Genomic DNA, 17,175 nt, shown 5'->3' with positions numbered 1-17,175 from the left:
TAGATGGGTTCAAGTGAGATAATGAACAGAAATCTCCTAGCACAATGTCTGGTGATATCATCAATGTCCAGTGGATGCGAAGTTGAAAAAAAAAAAAGAAAACAAAACACTAAAAATGCCGGGTGCCAGTGGCACCCGGTGGTACCCGGTGGCTACTCAGGAGGCTGAGATCTGAGGCTCATGGTTCAAAGCCAGCCCGGGCAAGGAAAGTCCGTGAGACTCATCTCCAATAAACCACTAGAAAACTGGAAGTGGTTCTGTGGCTCAAATGGTAGAGCGCTTGCCTTGACCTGAAGAGCTGAGGGACAGCACCCAAGCCAAGAGTTCAAGCCCCACGACCGACCAAAAAAAACCAAAACAAAACACTAAAAAATCCTGACCTTGCTGGTCACTGGTGGCTTGTATCTGTAATCCTAACAGGAGGCTGAGATCTGAGAACTGAGATTCAAAGCAGGCCTGGGCAGGAAAGTATGTGAGATTCTTATCTCTAATTAAGTGTGTGTGTGTGTGTGTGTGTGTGTGTGTGTGTGTGTGTGTGTGTGTGTGAGAGAGAGAGAGAGAGAGAGAGAGAGAGAGAGAGAGAGCGAGAGAGCGCTGAAAGTAGGGCTGTAGAGTGGTAACCTTGAGCAAAAGAGCTTAAGGGCAGCAACCAGATCCTGAGTTCAAGCCCCAGGACTGGCACAAGACAAAACAAAACAAAACAAAATAAAACCAACCTTCACAAGGAAGGGAAAGCCTTTAATAGTTTCACCAAATCCATATTTATTTAGTGCTAAACAACTGTTCCTAAACCACGTGACTCAGACTAATCCAGGAACATTGGTGGGTCAAATTGGGCAGGGTGCAGATGCACTTTGGGCTGTAGACCAATTTCCATGTGTCCGGCACCTTATCTTCTACTGAGCTTTTGAGCAGCCTTAAGCCCATCTCTCGGAAATAATCACTTTCATTCCAGAGGATGCTGACATGAGAGTAATTCAGCTTCCCGCGCTGTGATTTCTCTGGGCCACGGAAGTGTTTTGGCTTCTGGAGGATGAGAGAGGCGAATGGTGCCGGGCGGTGGATAGCCAGTTCAGAAGTGGCCGTGTTGAGCTTGCATAAATGAGAGCCATTAAAGCTGTCTGAAGTGACAAGCTTGGTCAGGGAATCTGAATGCACTGATAAGTGTGGGAGAGATAAACATTGCATTGAAGTGAGCAGCAGGATATATTTCAAGAGATGGAGCCCCTCTTCTAGTGCCTACTTCCTGCTTGTTTTATAATCTAGCTAAAATTGTCACTCTCCTTTGTGATCATGACCCATGCTCTTGGCATACAAGAGAACATCCAATAGGGATCACAAACAAACAGAAATTGGGGAAAACATAGATAGTTCACTGGGGGGGGGAACATGCCTGCGAAATTCTTGGTTATCTGTGAAGGCCACTGCTGCTGTGAACATGGCTGGAAAATATTCATGTGGTGTTCATAGGGCAAGACCCTTAACACAGTGGCTAGTGCCTTGTAGTGACTCCCTAATGTTGACTATGTTCTTTCCTTCCATCTGTTGTGGGGCTTAGTGAGTGGGGAGTAGAAGGCACGCAGGGACTGGGCTTATACATGCATGCATGTCTGCAAAAAGATAAGTGAAAATGACATCTTTGTAAATTACTCAAAATTTGGAGTCTAGACACAACACTGACTTGGTTATGTTTGTCTAGCCAACATGTTAGGTACTATTCTCAACACATTCCTGCCCCCAGGAGCAAAGAAATATGAAGATTAGCAAGAAAGTACTTTTGCCTTCTGGCAGCTCATGATTAGAACATTAAAACAGACAGGTAAACAAACAATACATAAAATTAGCTCCCTTGAAGGCAGATGGTATCTTACCCATCCTTTGGTTCTTTGTGACCTTCATGGGTTTTATGCACTCTTAGTTCTAGAGGCCTTCCTTATTTAAAATCAGACCCGTTATCATGCCACTGCCTCATTACTATAATTTATATATAATCCTGGAAGAGCTATTCTGAAAGGCAGTTGACAGGTGGGCATAAGGTTATACTTTATAGACTTTTAAAGTAGACGTTTGTTGGTTTCATTTTGCTGTCTTTGTTGTTTTTGGAGATGATATTAATTACTTTAGGTCTTAATATTTTGATGAACACTTGAAAAGCTCAGGAGTCTCTGGGATTGCTTTGATGTTGTCTCACAGATGACTTGGCCCTGGAAACTTCACACACTGCCGGGCACACAGCCTGCCTTCATTCAAGTATTTGATGAAGGAGCACATTAATTAAGGACATATGATAATGAGTCGATATCCTGTGTTATGAAGTCCAGTCTTATAATGGAAGGAACTTAAAACCCTGGATACCATTTTGAATCACAGTTTGGGGCAACAAAGGCCATTGGTCTTTAAAGAATTATGGTGACTTGAGTAAAGATCTTCTCCCCTCTGGAAAATGAACTGGAAAAAAACGCTTGGTCCTGATGAGATTTTAGTGAAGATATAAAGTTATTCAATAGGCACAGAGTGAAGTTCAGGGGTGAGGTGGAGAGGGAGGAGGGGAAGCAGATACTTTTGTCCTAGTTCAAAAGTAAAAGGTGACTGACACCATGGTGCCAATCAGGAAATATGAGGTGTGGACACTGATGAAGCAAGCTTGCTTTGGAGACAGATAGCCCAAGTTTTAATGTGTGCAATTGGCAAATTATTTAGCCTCTTTGAAGTATGTATGTAGAGATGTATTTATTGTTCTAATCTAAAAGGAGCAGTAATTATCCAACCTGTTTTATGAGATTGCGATGAGAATTAATTAAGTTTTATAAAAATACATAGCACTGCCAGGTGCCAGTGACTCATACTTGTAATCTTAGCTACTCAGGAGGCTGAGATCTGAAGATCTTGGGCAAGAAAGTCCGTGAAACTCTTATCTCTAATTAACCACCAAAACCTGGGAGTGGATCTGTGGCTCAAGTGGTAGAATGATACCACTCAACTCAGGGACAGCATCCAGTCCCTGAGTTCAACCCACCAGACTGATATGTACGCATGCGCGTGCGCGTGTGTACACGCGCGTGCATGTGTGCACACGCGCACACTCACACACACATCACTGTGTCTACATCTACTATGTGGTAAACATCCCTAAATTCTAGCTATTATCTTTGTTTCAGTATTATTAGAAATTAAATATGGGATCTTAGACTTCCTTTTTACCTTTCTCCCTCCATCCCTCTTTCCTTTCCTTTCTTTCTTCCTTCCTTCCTTCCTTCCTTCTTTCCTTCCTTCCTTCCTTTCTTTTTTTTTTCCCCTGAATGTGGGGCTTGAACTAATGGCCTGGCACTGTCTGCTGTCCTTGAACCTCTTTGTGCTCAAGGCTAGCACTCTACCACTTGAGCCCAAATGGCACTTCCAGTTTTGGAGTGGTTCATTGGAGATAAAGGTTCTTATGTGGACTTTTCTACCTGGGCTGGCTTTGAACTGCAATCCTCAGATCTCAGACTCCTGAGTAGCCAGGATTACAGGTGTGAGCTACCGGTGTCTGGCTCCAAGGTTTCTTATCTCTAATATCTTATCTCTAATATCCAAGCCAGGTAGACTCAATGAGTTCATAGAGCTGGTAGAATTAGTGCTATGCTAAGCAAGCCCCTAGCATCTCTTACCAATCTGACATTGAAAATTCAAGAACTTTGTAGAGAAATTTCTGTGAAGAAAGTAATTTAACCAATTACATTATATAAAATAATTAATTGTATTCATGACCACAGATTAAAAATATTTAAAGCTCATCAATCACTGATTATTTTAGATGTATATTCATAGTTTTTATATATGTATGTGAATGTATGTGTACATGGGGTCCAATCCCCAAAGCCTTGCACATGCTAGACAAGTGTTCTACCACTGAACTATGCCCCCGGTTCTTTATCCTATTTATCTGTGTCTATTGTATCTATGTGGGAGAAATTCTACACAATAATATGCATTGCGTTTTTTTCACAACCTCATGCACAGGCCATTATACTGGCACCTTGAAATGAATTATGGTAGTAGTATTTACACCATGGAACCTGGCAAATACTATAAATACGGTTTTTTCCCCTCTTCTGATGAGCTAGTTGTTAAGCAGTTGTTTCTATAGCACTGTAATTATTCATGAAATAGTTTTAATTTCTGTCTCACATATGTGGATTCATGATGCCTTCTGGGCCCATTCAAAAGTGCCAGCCAAGACAGAACCATCCACTGAGCACAGTGGAAAGATCGTGACATTTACCCAGTTGCTTATTGGTATGCTATCCTTATATAAACCTGCACTTGACAGCACAGGTGACCTTGTCATATGCCTTGCTGAGTTACAACTGTCTACATACTTGCTTGTGCCAGCCTCAGGATCTTGTTAGAATAGAGAAGGGACTGGTCCTGTTGGCTGGGCTTCCTTCCGTCCTTCCTTCTTTTTTTCCTTTCTTCTTTCTCCCTCCCTCCCCTTCCCTTTCCTTCCTTTTCTCCCTCCCTCCCTTCTTCCCTTCCATCCCTTCTTCACTTCCCTTCCCTTCCTTCTTCTCTTCCCTTCCCTTTCATTCCTTACCCCCTTTCCTTCCCTCCCTTCTTCCTTCCCTTCCTTCCCTTCTTTCCCTCCCTCCTTCCCTCCCTCCCTCCCTCCCTCCCTCCCTCCCTCCCTCCCTCCCTTCCTCCCTCCCTCCCTTCCTTCCTTCCTTCCTTCCTTCCTTCCTTCCTTCCTTCCTTCCTTCCTTCCTTCCTTCCTTCTTTGCTCTGTCCCTAACTTCATTTCTTCCTTCTTATCTTCTTTCTTCTTGGTGGTACTAGGGTTTGAACTCAAGACTTTGTACCTGCTAGGCAGAAGCTTTTTTGGTATGTGTGGATGTGGGTGTGTGGGTGTGCATGTGTGCATGCACACCCACACACACTGGTACTGGGGCTTAAACCTAGGGTCTGGGTCCTTCCCCTGAGCTTTTTCTTGCAAAACTGGTATTCTACCACTTAAATCACAGCTCCATGTCTGCCTATTTGGCTGCTAATTGGAGTTAAGAGCCTCATGGACTTTCTTGCCCGGGCTGGCTTCAAACCTTGATTCTCAGATCTCAGCTTCTAAGCAATTAGGATTATAGGCATGAAACATTGGCAACTGGCTAGGCTAGAGCTCTTGAGTCACACACCCTGCCCTTTTTGCTTTAGTTATTTTTCAATCAGGGTCTCACATTTATACCAGAGCTGGCCTGGATTGCAGTCCTCCTATTCATGGTTCTCATATAACTGGAATGACAGGTGTATATGCTTTTATTGGTTGATATGTGGTCTTGAGAACTTTTTACTTGGATTGGACTCAAAGCACAATTTCCCCAATCTACCCAGCACAAACAGCTAGAATTATAGGTGTAAACCATTATGCCTGGCACTGGACATGTACTTAATGTGAATTTTGGATGCATTAATTTGAATTTGGATGATCAGTCCTTCTCAAACATCTCTTCTGTACCAGCCCCAGCACTCTGCAAAGCACACAGTGAAGGGTTGGAAATGAAGGAGACTATGATATTTCAGTCAATGATTAATAATCTAACTGGTAGCATACAAAAATAAACAAACTACAGAAAAATACAATGTCTCCAGGAGAGAGAAAGCAGGGTAGGACACTATGGGATTCAAGACCTGGGAATATATTTCCTCATATGTATAAGTGGGTGACTGGTGGGAAATGGCAGGAAAAGATATGGGAATATTTTTGGGAAGGAATTCTATTAGAGCTCTTATTTGCAAGGAACATATATTGTCCTTTGCTAGTTAAGAGGACATGTTAGAAATCTTGGAGAATATTTAGGAGATCCTACAGAAGATGCATCCAGAAATCATAGTACAAAGCAGGTTGAGTGGTTTGGACACAGTTGTCTTATTCTGCTGTTACCTAGAGTCTCCCATTAGACTCCCAGCAACTGATATCTTTGACAACTGGATGTAGTTGACATCACATATTCCCCTGTGCCTAATTCTATAATCTAAAAATTTCTTATTCAAGTCTGGGCAGGATGTACTGGAGAGAATTTTGATTTAAATATATTTTTTCATGGTACTTCAGTTTGAATTCATGGCTTCATGCTTGTGCTGGACAGATGTGTACTGCTTGAGTGATGCCCCCAGTCTGACTTACTTTGCTCTTGATGTCATTCCATTTTCTCCTGGCTCTCATTGTTTCTCATGAAAAGACAGCATGTCTAGAGGGATCATCTAGATTCCAGTGTCTCTTGCCTTATCAGACAGGTAGTTGAAGCTGTCTGTTTTCTCCTATTCTTGAAAATGCTATCTATGGCAGACCTGATTCTTTACCCACTTCCTCAAGACAAGGCTCTTGTTTCACATATAAGCTACCATTACCATCTCCATGCCCATTGTCTCTGAAAGGTTATCAAGGCTCCCTTACATATATTGCTGTTGCATACTTGTAAAGCTTATTTTTATTTGCTTTTTTTCTTCCTTTTGTTGTCACAGGAGTTTGGGTTAAAAATGAAGCAGAAGGAAAAATAGTCCTTCCTGTCCCCAATCCTGGAGTGTTGTCTTCCTTTGATAATGAACTCTGGTACTATGCTTTGAGACCAAAAGAAGGCCTATGTCTATGGATATACAGAGGTCATTCAGTCTCCATCGTTCAATTAACCAGGAAAACTCCACTCTCCTCTGCAGTTTTTATTGCAAAGATTACTGCTGACTTAGTGCTAGATGCCGTGAAAATGCTCGGGAAAATGCTTAGCTTCTCAGTGATTTTAGAGCAGCCTTGTTGTATATTTCAGCTACTTGCCCTAAGCACCCTACAGATACATTTACATAAAATTTTAATTCCCTCTTCTGTGATTGAGTTAGTTGTTAAATGTCCCATGGGAGTTTTCTATTTAAAGGCAGCTTGTCGTTAATCCTTTTACCATGTAAATAATGAGAGTAGCAAGTCACCTCCCACTCCTACACTTACATCTCAACTCCAGATGTTGAAAAGAACATGAAGAGCCTGGACATTGAATTCAAACATCTTCCAACTACTTCCTGAGAGAGAGGGAGGGAGGGAGAGAAAGAGAGAGAGAGAAAGAGAGAGAGAAAGATGACCTTGGTTAACCTCAGTCCATCAGTTCCATCAGTCAAATCATTCTTATTGTTCTAAATATTTTTCCTTTCCATCTTTCCTAGTTCTGCTCCCAAAGAAGTATCACTTCCACAGTGAAGGATCTTGGCTTCTGTGATTTAGGGTAAACAGTCATTTTATCTTTTTAGTCCTAGGCACTATTCCCTTGTAGCACTTGCTGCAGTAATAACTTTATATTTATTTATATGATTATCAATTTAGCATTATTAAAGCAGGCAGATAGTCAGACTCACATCTAGGACACTGAAAATGTAACACCTCAGGCTTATGACCAATAACATCTTCCTAAGGATATTCAAATCTTCCTTTCAATAAAAAACATGAATATGTGCATACGTAACATAAAAGCCACAGATGACCACTATTTGGTCTCCCATAAGATACACCAGACTCAGAAGGGGAAAAAAAGATCCAACATGTACACATCTGACCTCCTCTTCACTACTGTCCTCCTATAGCTGGCTAATGTTTGCATGTTCTGGCCTGAGTTAAGGGAGGACCCAAAAGTTCCAAGCCAATGGATTTTCCCTTCTCATCCTTAAATAAATGACCAAAGTAGCTCAATTTTAGTTTTTTTCTTTAATAAAAGTCTCTTTCTTTTCTCAACTAAAGTTTATTTCTCTACTGTCCTTTTCTTTGCTGGTTTTATTTTCCTTTCCAGTGTGAATTTTAGACATTATACCCAAGAAAATAAGCATTGCACCACTATGGCACCCACAGACCACTGCCTACCAGTAACATCACCTTCTTTTAGTCTAGAACATAAATATGTCCTTACCAGACCAAGGCCACAGGTGCTTTCCCTTCCTAATATTTCTCTCTCTGGCATAGATTAGGTGTTTGATGAACAAATTCTTACACTAAGTAACAAGCATACCATCGGAGGACTGAGACATGGCCTAAAAGAGTTAACATGAGGACGAACTTATTTGAGCTTCCCCTGAAATAAGAACCTAGGTGTGAGAAGTATATTTGTTGTGGACCACAAGGAAGAAGGTGAAGGAATGGGAGATAGAGTCTGACTCTGCAGAGAGAGTCACAGCAGTGACTCTGGATATAACCAGGACTCAGGCATGCTGGGGATCTTGGAGACTCTATGGGACGTGCCTTGGAATTTTCCAATTAAGAAGTGATGATGCAAAGCTATGCATCATCCCATTTTTGTGTCTCTCCAAACTCACCTCTAAGGCACTCCCTCACCTTCCAGACTCCAGAGGGCTCCCTCAGGCAGAAAAGTGTAGACAGCCATAATGTGTGTTGAGGGAGCTGGATTGAGAGCAGGGAACCTTCACAAAGGAGAAGCCCTCCATGCAGAGCCAACACTTGATTGAGCTCTGTTCATAAAACCCCAACCCCAATCCCCACAGCTACATTCTATCCAGCATAACTGTTCTCAGTTATGCCAGAGACTCAGAGAGTGCTTATTTATTTATTTATTTATTTATTTATTTATTTATTTATTTATTTATTTATTTATTTATTTATTTTTTAATCAGTGTCTGAAGGAATGAGGACAGGTAGACAGGCTTGCCCTGTTCTGTGCTTTGGAAGCTCATCTTAGCCTGGTTTTTCCTGGGGACACTTGGGAACACAAGCAAAGTTGCTTTGGTGTGGAACTGATCTAAACTCTGTATGGTAGACAGTTAAACAGTGCTTATCCAAGACAAGACCCACTGTTCATCCAGAATGTCTGGCCCAGCTTAGTCCAGGCCTGAACTAGCAGGTATGAAATAAATGTGCATTGAGCAAACATTGAATGTGTCCCAATGAGGCTATCCCAGAAGCAGGTCCATCATGGAAAGCATGATTTAAAACAGAGCATATTTAAAATAGAGAACTATTTTTGAAAGCAAGCAATAAGAGTGATTTGTGATGATTAAAAGAGACTATTTTCTTTGCGAGATGATAGGATGATTCTAATTCCCAGAACAAAAAGTTAAGGTTTTTTTATTTTCACAATAAGATGGATCTAAATGAAGTGTGTTTGCTCTCATTTAAAACACCTATATTAGAAATATCCAGAGTAGGCAAGTCTGTAGAGACAATGGGTAGAATATTGGCTGCTTAAACCCAGAGGATGGGAGGGTTGTGGGGTACAGCTTAGGGGGTGAACTAATGAGTTGTCTAAAATTGATTGAGTTGTCTAAAAGTTTGTGACTATGCTAAGAGCCATTGAATTGTAAAACAGGATAAAATTAAATAATAGTATATAATTCCAGTTGTATGATGAACTGCTATAAATTGCTATTATCCTCTTTAAGAAAGCCATCTTTATTGCAAATCATGTGGGCTGAGCATAGACTTTTAGAGTGCAGACAGCTGATTTAGTCTTTATTTCCAAGAAAGGAAAAGCAAGAGAGCCAGAGTGAGATCAACTGAAGGACAGACAGACACAGATACACAGACACATAGAGCTTTTTCTGGGTGTGCAAACACCAAAGCAGTATTTTTGTAACGAACAAAGAATAGAAGTTTCCAGCTCTTTCTTCCCTTTGGTGTCTGACTTTTTTTTTTTTTTTTGCCCGTGAGTCTGCTTCTTGGCCCATCTTTCTTGCAAGGTTTGCTGTCACTGATGTTTACCTGCCTGTCACTCCTTCTCCACTTCCCCTTCCCTCTCATGTCCTCTGGCATTGCTTTTCTCTCTTCTCCTGCCTTTTAGCACCTTCTTCCTGTTTTCTGCTCTGCTACCCTCTACTTCTGTTCTTCACCCACCTCTTTCCCTTCTTTCCCCTCTGCTTGTTGTCTTTTCTCTCTTCAACTACTCTCACAAGCACATATCACTTACACACGTTATTTCTTGAAATGATCACAAAGACATTTTAAGTTTTATTGAAAGGTGGGTGAAATGTCTTCATACTGCCTTCCTCTTAAAAATAAACAAACAAGGAAAGCCACCTCAATGGCTTGCTTCTTCCCATGGACAGTTGGAAAAGGGTTGTACTGGTGGTGGTTCCTTGTCAGATGACTCTGGTGATTTGGTTTATAACTTTGTGTGTGCGTGCGTGCATGCGTGCATGCGTGTGTGTGTGTGTGTGTGTGTGTGTGTGTGTGTGTGTGTGTGTGTGTGTGTTGAAGGTGTACTTGAACTCAAGCCCTCGGTGCTGTCTTTGAGCTTTTTTTTTTGCTCAGGCTAGCTCTCTACCACTTGAGCCACAGCTCCACTTTGGCTTTGTGATGGTTTATTGGAGATAAGAGACTCATGGACTTTCCTGTCCAAGCTGGCTTTGAACTATGATCCTCAGATCTCAGCCTTCTGAATAGCTAGGATTATAGGCATGTCTGGCAGTTTATGACATTTTTAGCATTCTCACTCCATTCCAGACTCCGTACCATCCCAAGAAGCTATGGTGAAGTCATCTCCAGTATTAACACAAGTGACAAAGGTTCCTCCAGGACCCCAGGCTGCTCTCTTCCTCTCCAGGTGAATCAGCACAGAGCCCAAATGACTGTGGTACTACATCAGCATGCACAGAGTTTACGTTTTTTTTATGTATCAACTAAAGAATCAATTTAAGAAATGAATTGTTGATTTCAAGCAAAAGAATGCCAAATGCAATGTGTTGTTTCAAATTGGCTGTTACTGCCACCTGTCATTTTGTTATTCTTCGGTATGTTTTTTTATTGTAAAAATGTTGTACAGAGGGGTTACTGTTACGTGAGCAAGGTAATGAGTACATTTCTTATTGAGCATTGTTGTTTATTCCTTTGTTTTCCCCCTACCATCCCTTCCCTCCCACTTCCACAACTACTCACCACCCCCAAGGTTGTAAAATTTGTTTTCAACATAGTGTTTTGTACATCTCATTGTTACAATGGGTCAGTGTGTATCCTTATTTAAGTATTTTATTTATTTATTTTTTAGACAGTGTCTCACTAGGTAGTCCAAGCTGGTCCCAAACTTGAGACCTTTCTGTTTTCACTTTCTGAGTACTGTGCCCCGCTTGTCATTCTCCTCCTTAAGTCCAAGTTCTAACACCTACCAGCAAGCAGTATCAAATTCCTTTACCTCTTGATACCTAAGATTTCCCAACTGGAAAATGGAGTGATTGTTTTTAGAGTTCAATGGAACTCTAAAGAATGGGGAAAGAAATGCTCCCTATCTACAGTACACAGTGATGCTGACTGTTAAGTGATGTGACACAGAATATGCTTTGTAAAAGTTCTAGGCCCTCTATAAAATTTGTTCTTATTATTAAGATTTTTTTCTTTGTGCTAGTCCTGAGGCTTGACCTCTGGGCCTGGGTGCTGTACCTGAGCTTTTTTGCTCAAGGTTAGCACTCTACCACTAGAAGCTTCACTTCTAGCTTTTTGGTGGTTAAGTGGAGATAAGAATCTCACAGCCTTTTTTTTTGTTTGTTTGTCTAGGCTAGTTTCAAACTGTGATCCTCAGATCTTGGCCTCCTAAATAGCTAGGAGCCATTGGCACCCAGCTGAGAAAAAAGTTTTAATAGCTATCAGTTACTGAGCATTTACAATAATACATTTTAAAAAGCCACAAGAGCTAGGAGTGTTTCTGTTTTATAGAGGAGGAAATGGATTCTCAGATTAAAAGATGACCAAATCACACATAAAAATAATAACATTTATGCAGTAAGTGCTTGTGATGTCCTGGGCACCATACTAAAGTCCTTACATACATCCTCTTATTTAATTTCCCAATTGCGTGAGACAGCTATTGTGTCTTTCTTTTTAAGATGAGAAAGCTAAAATTTGGAGAAGTAATTTTCCCAGCTCATGTGGCCAGAGGCAGAAGCTGTCAGATACCAAAACTTGTTCTAGAAACTTCCTGCTGTCCCACCTCAGCTACTAACAGACAAAGCCTGGCTGGAATACAGGTCTTCTGGTGCTGGATTTTGTCATTTGGATCAAGCAGCAAGCATGGGTGGGTGGCATCTGGGGTCTTACAGGGCAGTTTCACCCCTAGTATATGCAGTCAGGGAGAAAAGATGCTCTCTTCTTGTCTTCCTGGCCCTCATCTTCCTCTAGCTCCTTCCTTCCTCTTCTTCCTCTCCGTTTGCCTCATCTTATTCTCATTCCACCTTCATGCCTTCCCCTCCTCACCTTCTCCTTCTTAACCATTGCAATCCTGGCTCCCACAGTATCTTCCTCCAGCCCCCTTCCTTTGAATTTCCCTGTTTCTCTTCTCCTTCCAACTCCATGTTCTCCCTCCCTCCTGAATTTCCCTCCTTCCTCCCTTCCTGGCCTCTCCCAGCTCCCAAGCCCTCCCCACCCCTACCCTCACCCCACCCCCATCCAACCAGTTGCCACCCGAGCTGCTCTGCCTGCTGTTGCCATGGAAACGCCTCAGCCGCGTAGCAGCCTTTTCTTGGCTCTCAGCTGGCCAAAGACCAATAGGAGAAGGCTAAAGACGCTGTGGCTGCCCTTCCTTCCTCTCCTCTGCCTCATAGACCTAAAGAATCCTTGCATTCTGCAAGGACCTAAGTCACTTGTTGCCCAAAGTGTGTAAAGCAGAAACATGGGGGTTAGTTAGCCAGAACTCAAGGGCAAGACCAGAGCATGGGACTGGGGAACAGTAAGTTTACTGGAAGAATTAATACCATCCACAGTTTTGTGTACAATACAGCCTAAAAAGAACACTTACCACAGCATCTAGCTGTACAGGGGTCTCCATGAAGCTGGTTTGTGTCATCCCCCCTCCTAGCTAGGTGTCAAGGGGTGCCCATGTGCTTTGCTTGTCTTGGTACAAGCTGTCCTAGATGGAGTTCAGATCTGTGTTTGCTCCCCATTTTTGTTGGGTGACTTGGAGTTCCACACTGAACCAATCACATGAATAGGTCCCCAACATCATGGGAGTCAAATCCATGATGTGTGGGAGTGTCAGCGGCTTCTCTCCCTGTAGGAAACCTATGCCTGGATGTGCTCTTCTCCAGGGAACAATACTTTTCCATTGGGCTTGTTCTGGGAAGCCATCCATCAGGGACAAGAAACTCAGAATGCCTGACCACTCTTTCTCCCCCTTCACTCTTCTGTGGCCTCATTATTCTTATTTCAATTTAGAAAATGTATTTAGATCACTAATTACCTCATCTGTCTCTGCTTTGGGGTCTACGTTGGCAGTGTGGGACCATGTCGGTCCATGCTAGCCAGTGTTTCCTGTGAAAACAGCTTCTAGCGGCCCACCCTCGCACCTTGCCAATTGCAATGTTGTACAGTAGCAAGACTTTGTTTCCCCATCACCTTATGTGAGGGTTGCTGGTCAGCAGGAGCAATCCTTGGATCTTCTGGGCTTTGCTGGGCAGGGCTCAGCAATACTGATCTGTTATTCTGGAGCCTGGAACCAGAGAGTCGAGAAAGAAAAATGAAAGCAAGCACATGGCAAAGCTCTGTTCTGAGGTGGCTCCCTAGTACTCCCGAGTCCACTGAGCAAAGCAAGGCATGTGGCTTAGTGTGACCATGGAGGCAAGAAGCAGTTCTTATATTAGAAGGAAGTGGGGGAGAGGAGACAATTAGGAACAAAGATCAGACTACAGGTCCTCACAATCCTGGACTGGAGTGAGCTGTTCCCAGGATTCTTCTCTTCCTGTTTCAACTATTACCTGAAAGCTGGATGCCCAGTCAGAAATGGTTTTCCAATGTGGGTTTTTCAGCTTCCCACCACTGTGGGGCTTTGGACCAGGGAGTTATCTCCTCTGGCTTCAATTTCTGCATCTCTATAAATGGATGCTGGTAGCCTTGTAATCCTAGTTACTCAGGAGGCTTACAGTTCAAAGCCAACCCAAACAAATCCCTGAGATTCTTAAGTTCAATGAACAGAAAAAAAATCAGCCAGAATGGAGTGTGGCTCAAGTAGTAGAGCACCAACCTTGAGAAAAATAAAAGCTAAGCAAGAGCACCAGGACCGAGTTTAAGTCCCAGTACCAGCATACACATACACAAATGCTTGCTATAGAAACCAGACAGCATTGCACAGTGCCTGGTACCTAGTAAGCAGTCAGCAATCACAGATAGGTTACATCATTAGTACAAAAAGTGAACACATCATTTTGTCTGAATAAATAAGCATCAGCAACAAATACTATTTGTACATATAACTGAGTAAATTATCATGCCTCAGCGTAAGTGGTAGAGGCATATCCCAGCTGTCTGTGGCTGTTTCCTACTTACTCAACTGGGTGTTTATGTGTGTGTAATGTGAAGGAGGAATACCAGCAGTACATGCCATGTTAAGTGGCCCTGACTATGCATGAGGAGCTTACCGTTTAAGGATGTTTTGTATCCTAACTCATCTAATCTTCACTCTATCCCCCATGTCTGTGGGTTTTGCATGCACAGATTCAACCATCGTCAGATCAAAAATATTTTTGTAAAAATTTGCATCTGTACCGAACATGTACAGACTGTTTTTCTTTGTCATTCCCTAAACAACAGTATAACAAGTATTTAAGCAGCACTTACAGTGATTGCATGTTATAAGTCATCCAGAGAAGGTTTTAGTGTATGCAGAAGGATGTGCATGGATTATCTATGGATGCTGCACCACTGAATGTAAGAACCCAGGAGTGTAGTATTTACCCCCACAAACACAGAGAGACTACTTGGTTGCCACTATTAACAAAAGCTACTACTATATACCTTCAGATGATGGAACTGGACTCAGCAAGACAAAGAAGGAGGTTAAGTGGCTCACTCATGGACAGAAATTTCAGGTAGCAGTCAGAACTTGAACCCAGGCAGTTCAGTGAAAGTTTATTTTCTTAATCTTTGTGCTTTGCTGTCCATTTGCCTATACAGAGTATAGGTAGTTATACAGAGATAGGGAAAAGCCACAAGACTGTGTGGCTTAAACCTAGTTTATTAGACTGGAAGATAAGTCTAGGGAGAGACCCGAATTCAATTCTACCTGGACATGAAATAAAGAAGCCACTGTAATAGGAGCAAGACCTGGAATCTTTGGGACGGTTGTGGGTAATTAACATGGAGCACGATCCCAAGGGAGATGACTCTCCTGCAGTGGCAGGTGACTCCTCTTCCATTCAAAAGCCCTAGCCTGGTGCCTGTGGCTCTCTTCTAGCTACTCAGGAGGTTGAGACCTGAGGATCATAGTTCAAAGCCAGCTTAGGCAGGAAAGTCCAAGAGACTCTTACCTATAATTAGCCATCTGGAAGTTGGATGTGGAGTTGTGGCTCAAGTGGTAGAGGGCTAGCCTTGAGTGAAAAAGCTCAGAGACAGAGACCCAGACCCCAAGTTTAAGCCCCAGGTCTGGCACCAAAGATACTCAAAAACAACAAAAAAAGCCCTTGGCCTTGCTGTCCAGTGAGGTCAGCTGGATTGCAGTGTTTGCTGTGGATTGGACTCCTTTGTCCATCCATTTCTGCACAAAGCTAGGAGGACAGAAAACCTTTCTGGGAATCATCTTCCCTGGCTTTTCTCAAGGCAGGTGAAGCCATCCATCCCAGGAGCTGCCTGGTACTTCTGACACCTGCAGAGGCTGGTAATGTGACAGATGCTGCTGCAACTGGGGGAATGACACATCACCTCCTGTGGTTAGGCCGATGCCTGAGCACCAGCTTGCAGGCCAGCAACGCATGAGCCAGCAGCAGGTGTCAGTCTGAGTCTGGGCCTTCACACCGTACAACACACCGTGGTGGTATGGATATGGCCGGGTGTGTCCCCTAAGTGTTCCTGTGATGAAATGGAATCCTCATTGTGAGGTATTAAAGGGTAGAAAATGGATCTGGTATGGTGTTTAGAGATGGGGCCTTTGAGTAGTGATTAGAATTAGATAAGGTCATGGGGGTGGAGACTCCTAATTGAACACTGGTGATTGTAAGAAGATGGAGGGAGACGAGGAAACACACACACACACACACGCACACACACACTCCCTGTCTCTTGCCATGTGATGCCCTGTGCTCTGTCTTGGGAATCTGTTAGTAGGAAGGTCATTGCCAGATGCATGTCCTTGAAACTCCAGAACTCTGGGCTAAGTAAGTCAGCTTCTATTTATATAGATACCCAGCTTCAGGTATTTCCTTATAGTAATAAATACGAGACTAATCCACTTACACCCCACAGTGACCTAGATGTACTAGTCCGGTTGATAGCAAAAGTTCTGAACCCACTGTCATCCACTCACTAAGTATTTTTTTCCTTGCCTCTGTTTATGGAGCCTTTGGCCTGCCTGTTCATGTTAACTCCTCAATCCACATTCAGCCCTTATTGGTAAGGGCTACTTGAGTTTCATTTGATTTGATTCATGGGTGTGGTTTGGGAGTTAATTGTCTATATCTATCCCCAGGTATTGGACTACTAGAGCCCCTCAGTGTCACCTTGGGGACTGAACAGTGCTCCACTCCAAATTCTGCAAGGTGTCGCTGGACCTCCCCAGAGCTCAGAGGGCATCGATAACCTGGAATGCAGGACTCAGACATGATAGAAATCAATATGGAAAATCCTAGCACTAACTTAGACCAGCACTAGCTCAGTTTCATTTCTATGAGTCTTCTGCTCACTCTCCACACTGGGAGGAAAAAAATAGTTGTTTGGGAGGAATCATCTAAATGTTTTCTGATAGAAAACATCTCTTGCTCAGTGGACCCAACCTGCTTCTACTCTACCATCTGTCTAGCCCTTGACCCAAAGATAGCCTAGCCTGGAAGGCCAATAGAGTTCTCAGTTCATCAGTTGCTTTCACATTGGGGTGCCTAGTGCACAGGGCTATAGAGCCCCTGGTGCCTAAGATGCATCAGCCTGCAACTTCACAGCCTGGCCCTTGAGTATAACTACTGTCTAACCAACTTCCTGGTTTCTAGTTCTTCCCCAGGGCTTCTTATCTGGTCTCTAAGCCAGACCTGTGTTCAGGTCCCTGTGTCTCTGTCCTATATGTAACATATGTCTTATGTATAAGACACACTATCTCCTTCCTGCCTTGTGGGCAGGGTCTGCTGCTCCTTGTGTGTGCTCAGATGACACTCTGTCATCCATGGCATGCTTATCGGATGCCAGGAGGTATAGAAAAGTATCTGCAGGAAAATTCTGTCTCCAAAATAGGCTCTTAGAGTACTCACTGCCCTGAGAGGTCA

General features: G+C 42.9%; 1 long non-coding RNA gene across 1 annotated transcript; it reads right to left on the bottom strand.

Moving 5' to 3' along the window:
* Positions 1–778: 778 nt before the first annotated feature.
* On the bottom strand, positions 779–15,454 carry LOC138818023 (uncharacterized). The gene is made up of 4 exons (XR_011368951.1): positions 15,238–15,454; positions 13,331–13,424; positions 6,965–7,035; positions 779–1,157 (listed from the first exon to the last, which is right to left on the bottom strand). It is a non-coding gene; the product is annotated as an uncharacterized lncRNA (long non-coding RNA).
* Positions 15,455–17,175: the final 1,721 nt, after the last annotated feature.

This window comes from Dipodomys merriami, unplaced genomic scaffold (genome assembly GCF_024711535.1).
Source record: "Dipodomys merriami isolate MVZ:Mamm:240054 unplaced genomic scaffold, mDipMer1.0.p SCAF_71, whole genome shotgun sequence".
Taxonomy (NCBI): Eukaryota; Metazoa; Chordata; class Mammalia; order Rodentia; family Heteromyidae; genus Dipodomys; species Dipodomys merriami.
The sequence above is the reverse complement of the archived record's forward strand: the minus strand, read 5'-3'. Positions and strand labels throughout refer to the sequence as shown.